This window comes from Amborella trichopoda, chromosome 3, assembly GCF_054954075.1.
Source record: "Amborella trichopoda isolate Santa Cruz 75 chromosome 3, AtrichopodaSantaCruz75HAP2 v2.0, whole genome shotgun sequence".
NCBI lineage: Eukaryota > Viridiplantae > Streptophyta > Magnoliopsida > Amborellales > Amborellaceae > Amborella > Amborella trichopoda.
This window is the reverse complement of record NC_142338.1, coordinates 2,772,200-2,780,300: the sequence shown is the minus strand read 5'-3', so window position 1 is coordinate 2,780,300 and position 8,101 is coordinate 2,772,200. Positions and strand designations below refer to the sequence as shown.

General features: G+C 36.8%; 1 pseudogene across 1 annotated transcript; it reads left to right on the top strand.

Moving 5' to 3' along the window:
* The first annotated feature begins 806 nt into the window (after window positions 1-806).
* Window positions 807-2,008, top strand: LOC18439775 (GTP 3',8-cyclase-like; annotated as a pseudogene). Its single transcript, XR_016052706.1, has 2 exons — window positions 807-1,441; window positions 1,722-2,008. The product of XR_016052706.1 is annotated as a GTP 3',8-cyclase-like (transcript).
* The last annotated feature ends 6,093 nt before the right edge of the window (window positions 2,009-8,101 follow it).

Sequence of the window (8,101 nt, the reverse complement as noted above, 5' to 3'; positions counted from 1 at the left end):
TCTATATTAACCGGATATACAATATATACTTTCCTTTCACATTGACAAACTATAAGGAGGTGCTATACAGTGCATGGCAGAAAATAGAGCAGAAGGAGATGGAAAAGCTCATCTGGTGTGTACTTGAGCAAAGTATTGCTACGGGGAATTGGGAATAGTGAGAGATGTGAGGTGTGGTATGCATACCTTATTAAAGGGCAATCAGAGAAGGATTCTGGAGAATATGTTGTCCTTGATTTTCTCTATGATTTCAGGTTATTCTTAATCTTTGGGAGCTTTAGTCATTGAAGGGAGATAGCTGGAAGAGGTAATACATCATGCCCTTGGTTATCCCAGTGAGGAGACAGCTTTTTTGGTTAATTGAGGTGCCAATATATGGCTAAACGTCTTGGAATTGCTCTTTAGTTCGGTAAACTTGAGATGAGTGCTGCTATATTCGTACCTATCAGCAATATGTTGTATTTCACCCCCAAAAATAAAAAAAAAAATAAAATGTGTTTTTTAATGTCACTGTGATAAGTTCTTCTGTTCTTTAAGGTTCAGCCACATGCACTTATTCTTTATGTAGTTGTTACATACGGATTGTAAATTCAGCTTTCATGGTAATGATGATTATACATGTATAGCTGCCTTTCTTGCTAAATTTCTGAATGATTGCTACGTGGCATCAAATAGTTTCTTTGAGCAATTCTAAACTGTAAAGGTAATATCCAGTGCTGCATACTACATGGTTTGTTGGCAACTTGGTTCTGTTTTTTTGGGTAAGTTCTTGGCAGTGACTTCTGGAATGCCTGATGGCAGGTCCATTTCGCGCACCCTCATCAACACCCAATATCAATTCACCACTGTTATCAGGAGGAATTTGTGACACAGGGTTAATCATTCTCAGGATGAACTCTTTTCAAAGACATATGCTACTTCTTGTGCAAATATGTTATCTGAAGCTCCTCAAGCAAGTACTCCCCTCTCAGATATGCTTGTTGATTCTTTTGCTAGGATGCATACCTACTTGAGGATCTCATTAACTGAGAGATGCAACCTTAGGTGCTAGTATTGTTTGCCAGCTGAGGGAGTTGAGCTTACCCCCAATTCTCAACTTCGTTCATAGAGTGAAATTGTTCTGTTGGCGAATCTCTTTGTCACTTCTGGTGTTGATAAGACCCGATTGACTGGTGGGGAGCTGACAATTAGGCCTGATATTGAAGATATATGTCTACAGTTGTCAAACGTGAATGGGTTAAGAACCTTGGCCTTGACTACAAATGGTCTTGTTCTTGCAAGAAAGCTTCCAAAACTTAAAGAATGTGGGTTGAACTCGGTAAATATCAGCTTAGATACTTTAGTTCCAACAAAGCTCAAGTTTATGACCAGGTGGAAGGGACTTGAAAGGGTTCTGGAGTTGATTAATACTGCTGTTTACATTGTCTACAATCCTGTGAAAGTGAGCTTTCTTATAAAAGCCTGTTATCTTTCTCACATTGTATGAGTAGAGCATACCTTTGTGCAGTTTTTCTAACATAAGCATAACTTATTTCATGCATTTAAGTTGGAAATTTTTTGAAGAAATTTTGCTTTGATTGAAATTTTAGTGCACAATCTCCTGTTTTCTCGGAGATTATTTTTGGGTAAGCTTTATCTTTAATATTCGATTTTATGGTTTTTCTTCCTCCAAACCAACATGCGGGCGCACCCTCATATACTGATTTTCTTTGTGAAATCAGGTGAATTGTGTTGTGATCATTGGTATAAATGATGATGAGATCCATGATTTCGTGGAGTTAACAATCTGCGCTTCGCGCCTGACCATGGTCAAAAGTAGGGGTCGGAGCAAGTGACAAGCCTATAAATGTTCGTTTTATTGAATTTATGCCTTTTGATGGAAATGCATGAAATATGAAGAAGCTTGTACCTTATGCAGAAATGTTGGAAAGGTGGTTAGGTACAACTCTAGGCATTACCTTTGTTAATTTTGTACACTACACAAAAGAAAACATCCATATTTTTTGCATTTGTTTTCTAATAAGGTATATTGTGTGCCTGTTCCTGTTTTAATCAAATCCAAGCAGCTGAATCCACACAAAGATTTGAGGAGGCTTCAGGATCACCTAACTGACACTTCCAAGAACTTAGTATAGATGGATTTTGTGGCACTGTATCATTCATCACCTCAATGACTCAGCATTTTTGTGCTAGTTGCAATAGATTGCGTCTTTTAGCTGATGGCAACTTCAGAGTCTGCCTCTTTGGCCCCTCTGAGGTATTTAATTGTGTCATTTTTTTTTTTTTTAACATGCACTTACACGTACTAATGGGAACTTGATTGCTCTGAATATCATCATAATTATCATAGCCTTTTCCCAATTAATTGGGGTCGGCTATATAAATCCTGGTCTACCATTCAGCTCTATTAAGGGCCATACCCTCAGGGAGGCCATAAGTCACCATTCTTTTCAGACTACTTCCAACCACGTCCTTTTGGGCCTACCCCTTACCCTTTTCAATCCCTCCACTTAAACTAACTTGCACCATCTAACAGGTGTTGTATTTAGTTGGAGCCACACATGGCCAACCTACCTAAGTCTACTCCATCTCATCTTATCGCCTATTGGTGCCACACCTAAGTCTACTCTATATCATCTTGTCGCCTATTGGTGCCACACCTAAGTCTACTCTCTCTCATCTTATCGCCTATTGGTGCCACACATTGAGTCATTTTGAATTTTATCCCTTCTTATCTTGTCACTCATCCATCTCAACATCCTCATCTCTGCTACACTCATTCTATAAATATATTGTTTTTTGTCAGGCCAACATTCTGTCCCATAGAGCAAAATTGGTCTCATTGCTGTCCTATAGAACTTGCCATTCAGCTTTATTGCTATGGATATATTGCATGAAGTTTTAGATTAGTAAAAGTTAGTGCTAACTTTTTACGCATTAAATATTGGCTTTTCTTTGAAATGAAAGAATTGGGAGAAAAAGAAAATCTGATATGGCTAATAAAGTTTGTATGACATACTATTTTATTATTTACTACTATAGCATCAAATCTGATTTATAAAACAATATTCTAAAAGGGCCGTAACCCGATGCTGGTCCTGCCTACGTAGGGTCCCGGCACGGGTGAGCTGAAAACGGTACTAACCTTTGGCTTTTTACGCACAAAGTGGCCGCTGTCATGACTCAAACCCGCGCACTTGCACTGGCTACCTGAGCCTTTCACCATCACACCAATTGACGGCCCCTTATGAAACAATATTCTCATTAATTAAGAAGTGAGAATGAACTCTCTTGCAAGTACTTGAGATTCTAATTGTGAAACCAACATTGTGATTATGCATAGACTGAATGCACACTACAGTGGAAGAATGAATAAAATGCCCTGTTAGCCTGTGGAAAATCTCACAATCTTGTCTTCCCTTCCTCTCCTCTTCCTCTTCTTAAAATCATGCTAAGGAGAATAGTTATCAGACAGAAGTATGAAACAATGAATTCAAATTGCCCTTGTTTATATATTATATAAAGTCTGCCTTTTCAATGTGTAATTGATACTGCTGCAGAGGGTTGTCAATGTGTCATTGTTTTATATATGATTAATGCTGTGTTTGGGAAGGGCTTAATCCCATATGGTTAAGAATGCATTGGTGATCAAGGGACCCCTATTTTTCAGCTTCTTTTGCGATTGAACAGGTATTAGAAATGCATCTCATGGCTTTTGTTTCATAATAGAAAAAGAAAATACCTCATGAGCTCTTTCCTTTTCTATTGTTCTTGTTATAATGTGCGCTGCTCCAATCATGTAGTTGAGGGAATTGATCGTGCTGGCCAACGAAGCCTAAACCATCAAATGCTATTGATTCAAATGAGTTATTTTGTAGAAATCAGAACATTTAAAATTGTTCTATCACATGCTTTGTCATTCACAGGTAAGTTGATGATACACAATCTGCAGTGACGATAATGGGCTGAGAGAAATAATTAGAGTTGCGGCATGCTTCTAGCCTTTCTATTTTCTAGTGTGTCATGCTTGAAGTTTCTTCTTGAACAGGGTAAAGTTATGATCTTATTGACTTGTTTAGTGAGTTAAATCATATTAACTCTTTATGTTGGGAAGACTGAACTGCTCCTGAATTGGGGAGGAAAGAAATACTGAAGGTTAACAAGAACTCAGAGCTCAGACAGAGAGGATCTGGGACACCCAAATCCCAGGTCTGACTCTTTCTTTTGTTAAGAAAGTAAAACGTTCTTGTTCCACGGTTACCCCAAATCAAACATTGAGTTGTCCTAGGCTTTGAGATATCCACATAAACGATTATAGTCATATTTCCACCATTACATTCTTATATATACAATATTGTTGTGTGCATGCTTCTTGGACACCAAAATTTACTGAAGAACAAGACCAACTCTAAAGCCTTAGCCCTAGACACTAACTCTGTGAATGCTCTTTCATTATATAGTTTGAATTTTGTGTGGCAATCTCTAAATGTGTACAACAATTTAGCATACGAATGGATTAAGTTCAAGGTCTGTGCTTGTATGTTTCGGGAGCTGAGCTGACACTATTCAGAAACATTGAGTTGTTTTCATTAGGTGAACAGAAAGAAAGCTGCTCATGCTGGGATCTTTGACTTGGCAAAGACAAGACCCATGATACATATTGGTGGCTAAACTTAATAGGTATGCTATAAGCGCCGTAGTAATATTGGAAAAATATGGAGTGAATTATATTTCCCAAAAGATTTTTCCTTCTCTTTCCATCACTTTTTATTTGTATAGCTGCCCTTAATCTTTTGAGCACTTTTTAGTATTTTTCACTATGGATACATGTGCAGGATTTCATGCCTAAGGTGTTCCCTTTTGCAAATTTACTTGTTCTCTTACTGAACTCAAGGTTGGTCTTGGACTCAAAAAGTGTTGGTTTGTTGCTTTCCTTGCTGGTGAAAGTTGGACTATGTAATCCGAGAAAGTATACGCCGATTAAAAATTTTCTATCTTTTCTTTATTTTCACCACCCGAATTACATGCAGATGTTCAAATATATAATAAGAAACAACAAAAACACTAACAATCCTAATGACTCCCATTTACTGTCACTTTAACGATTCTTTTATTACACAGATAAAATTGCATAAACTTGATCTTGAGATCATGAAGCACATAATACTCATAAGAATAAAAGATCAAAAGAAAGCATAAAAGGAAGAAGCCAGAAATTACCTCAACCGGATTTAGTACACTCCACACTGGGTCTCCTCCTCCAATGGCACATAAGATCAATGGTTTATCTCAGATGTATGGGAAAGCCTTGGTAACAACCTTTAATTCAATCAGAGAGCAATAGTGGAGCTATAGGCAAGGTCTTAATACCTACTATGATGGACTAGATCTCACTACCTAGGCTTGGGGCATTGACCTTCTTTTCTTTTCTCAAAGATAACTCTATCTTAGCGAGGCTAGAGAGGGAGAGAGAGATCAATAAAGAGAAGAGAGAGAGAGAGAGAGAGAGAGAGAGAGAGAGAGAGATGAGAGGTGTAGCGAAAGTGTAGAGATTTGGCCTCTATTTATAGACTTTCTTTGGAGTTATGGTTTCCTTAGGGTTAGCCATCTTTATGCAGATTGAATTCAAACCATTGATCATAGAATACCTGTGGGGCGAGAGATTTGAGTCATCAAATCCTTAGATCAACCATCATGATTCAAATGAAGGTGTTAGAACCTTATCCTTCAGCTTCCTAAATCTAATATCATCAAATATTATAACATGAAAAATATTATTAATCGTAGTATATTTTTCTATAATCTTCTTACATAATATTTTGATGGTAATCGAGCTCTCTTAGATTTCAAATCATATCAAAATTCATTAACTTGATTTGCAAGCTTATGGTTGCTTGAGCACAATTAGAAAGTTTTAGTCAATTTGGTGGGGTGTGTCAATCTTAGGTGGCCTCAAGTGGTCCCTACCAAACATCAGTATGTGTATTGTATTATAGTAAGAGGGAGTTTCCCTTTGAGTGAGGTGTACTACCCTTAGGTGGCTATATGTAGTCCCCACTCAATTCCCCCATATGTTTTAATAAATGGTGGGCTCAAAGCTTATGGTGACCCCCCCTACAAGATTTATAAAAATTATAAAATGATTTTTAGAAATGCAAACTTGTTGGGGGCTACCATGAGCTTTGGGCCCACCATTTATTAAAACACATGGGAGATTTGAGTGGGGACTAAATGTAACCACCTAAGGGTGGTAGGCCATACTCAAAGGGAAACTTCCTCTTTGCATAATATAATGCACATAGTGATGTGTGGTGGGGACCACTTGAGGCCACCTAAGGGGGGCACACGACACACCCCACCCAAATTGACTAAAACTTTCTAATTGTGCTCATGCCACTATAGGTTTGCAAATCAAGTTAATGAAATTAGGTATGATTTAAAATCTAAAAGAGATTGATTTCATTCAAAATATTATGTAAGAAGATTATGAAAAAATATAATGTGATTGATAATAGTTTTCGTAGTAGAATATTTGATAGGATTAAGTTTAGGAAGCTGAAGAATAAGGTTTTAGTACATTCCTTTGAATCATGATGGCTGATCTAAAGATTAGAGACTCAGATTCTCACCCCATAGGTTTCCTATGATCAATGGTCTAGATTCAATCTGCATAAGGATGACTAACCCTAAGGGAACCCTATTTATTAATAAGGGCCAAATCTTTACACTCTCACTACATCTCTCTTCTCTCTATTGATCTCTCTTCCTCTCTAAGATAGAGCTATATTTGAGAAAAGAAAAGGGGGTCATGCCCCAAGCCTAGGTATTAAGACCTAGTCCACCAAGCCTAGGTATTAAGACCCAGTCCATCATACTAGGTACTAAGACCTAGCATATAGTTGCACTATTGGTCTCTGATTTAGTTAAGAGTTGTAGCCAAGGCTTTCTCTTACTTCAAATATTTGAGATAGACCATTCATCCCATGCGCTATTGGTGGAGGAGATCCGGTGCAGGGTGTACTAATTTCGGTTGACGTACTATCTGGCATCTCCCTTTTATGCTTTCTTTTGATTTTTTATTCCCATGAGTATTTTGTGCTTCATGATCCTAAAATCAAGTGTATGCAATTTTATTTGTATAATAAAACAATTATTAAAGTGACAGTAAGTGGGAGTCTTTGAGATTCATAGTATTTTTGTTGTTTCTTATTATGTATTTGGACATCTGTAAGTAATCCAGGTAGTGCAAATAAGAAAAAGAAAACTTTTTACTTGGTATACACTTGCTTGGGTTGAATAGTCCAACTTTCAGTTGGTATCAAAGCTCTCATAAAGTCTTTAATGGCCACAAAAACCCAACAGCTAAGTTTCAATGTGGTGGAAAGTTACCTAGCTCCTTGTATCGATCAAGAAAAGCATTAATAAGTAAAATTTTTTAACAAAATTATGAATCGATCAAGAAAAGCATTAATGAGTAAAAATTTTTAACAAAATTATGAAATGTATGTGGAGTAACATGTATTCTAAAGTTGAATTCAATAATCATAGTGTTTCTATATGATGACTTTTATTGTCATGTTGGATAATGTCCTTCCTGTCACATAAATTTTCAATTAGGAGCATGTATCTTGTGTTTCCGCAGGAGCATATTATGGATTTACTCCATCGTGTAATAGACCTACTTGGAAGCATTATTTTTTTGTCCAAAATTTTTGGGATCCACTTCATAATTACCATATGAATGAAAAAAGGACTTTGAGTTACTTTAACACTTGGATGAGATGGTCTCTGTTGAAGCTTATCACACTTAGGCGTTACATAGAATGCATATAATTTATTTATGAAAAAGTTTATAAGGATCCAATCTTACGAGATAAGGTTGCATTGCGTTGCATTGCTATGCACCGTGCATTTTAATTTGAAAGGTATAGATTTGATATCGTCTTAAAATATTTTCCACTTTTTTAAGATTATCTTAAAGGCGTGTCAAATCTTCATCAACCAATTAAAATAGACGGTGTAGAGTACTGAAACCTTACTTCTACAAATAAGGTTACATCCTTATGCACCTTACTCCTACAAATAAGGTTACATCCTTATG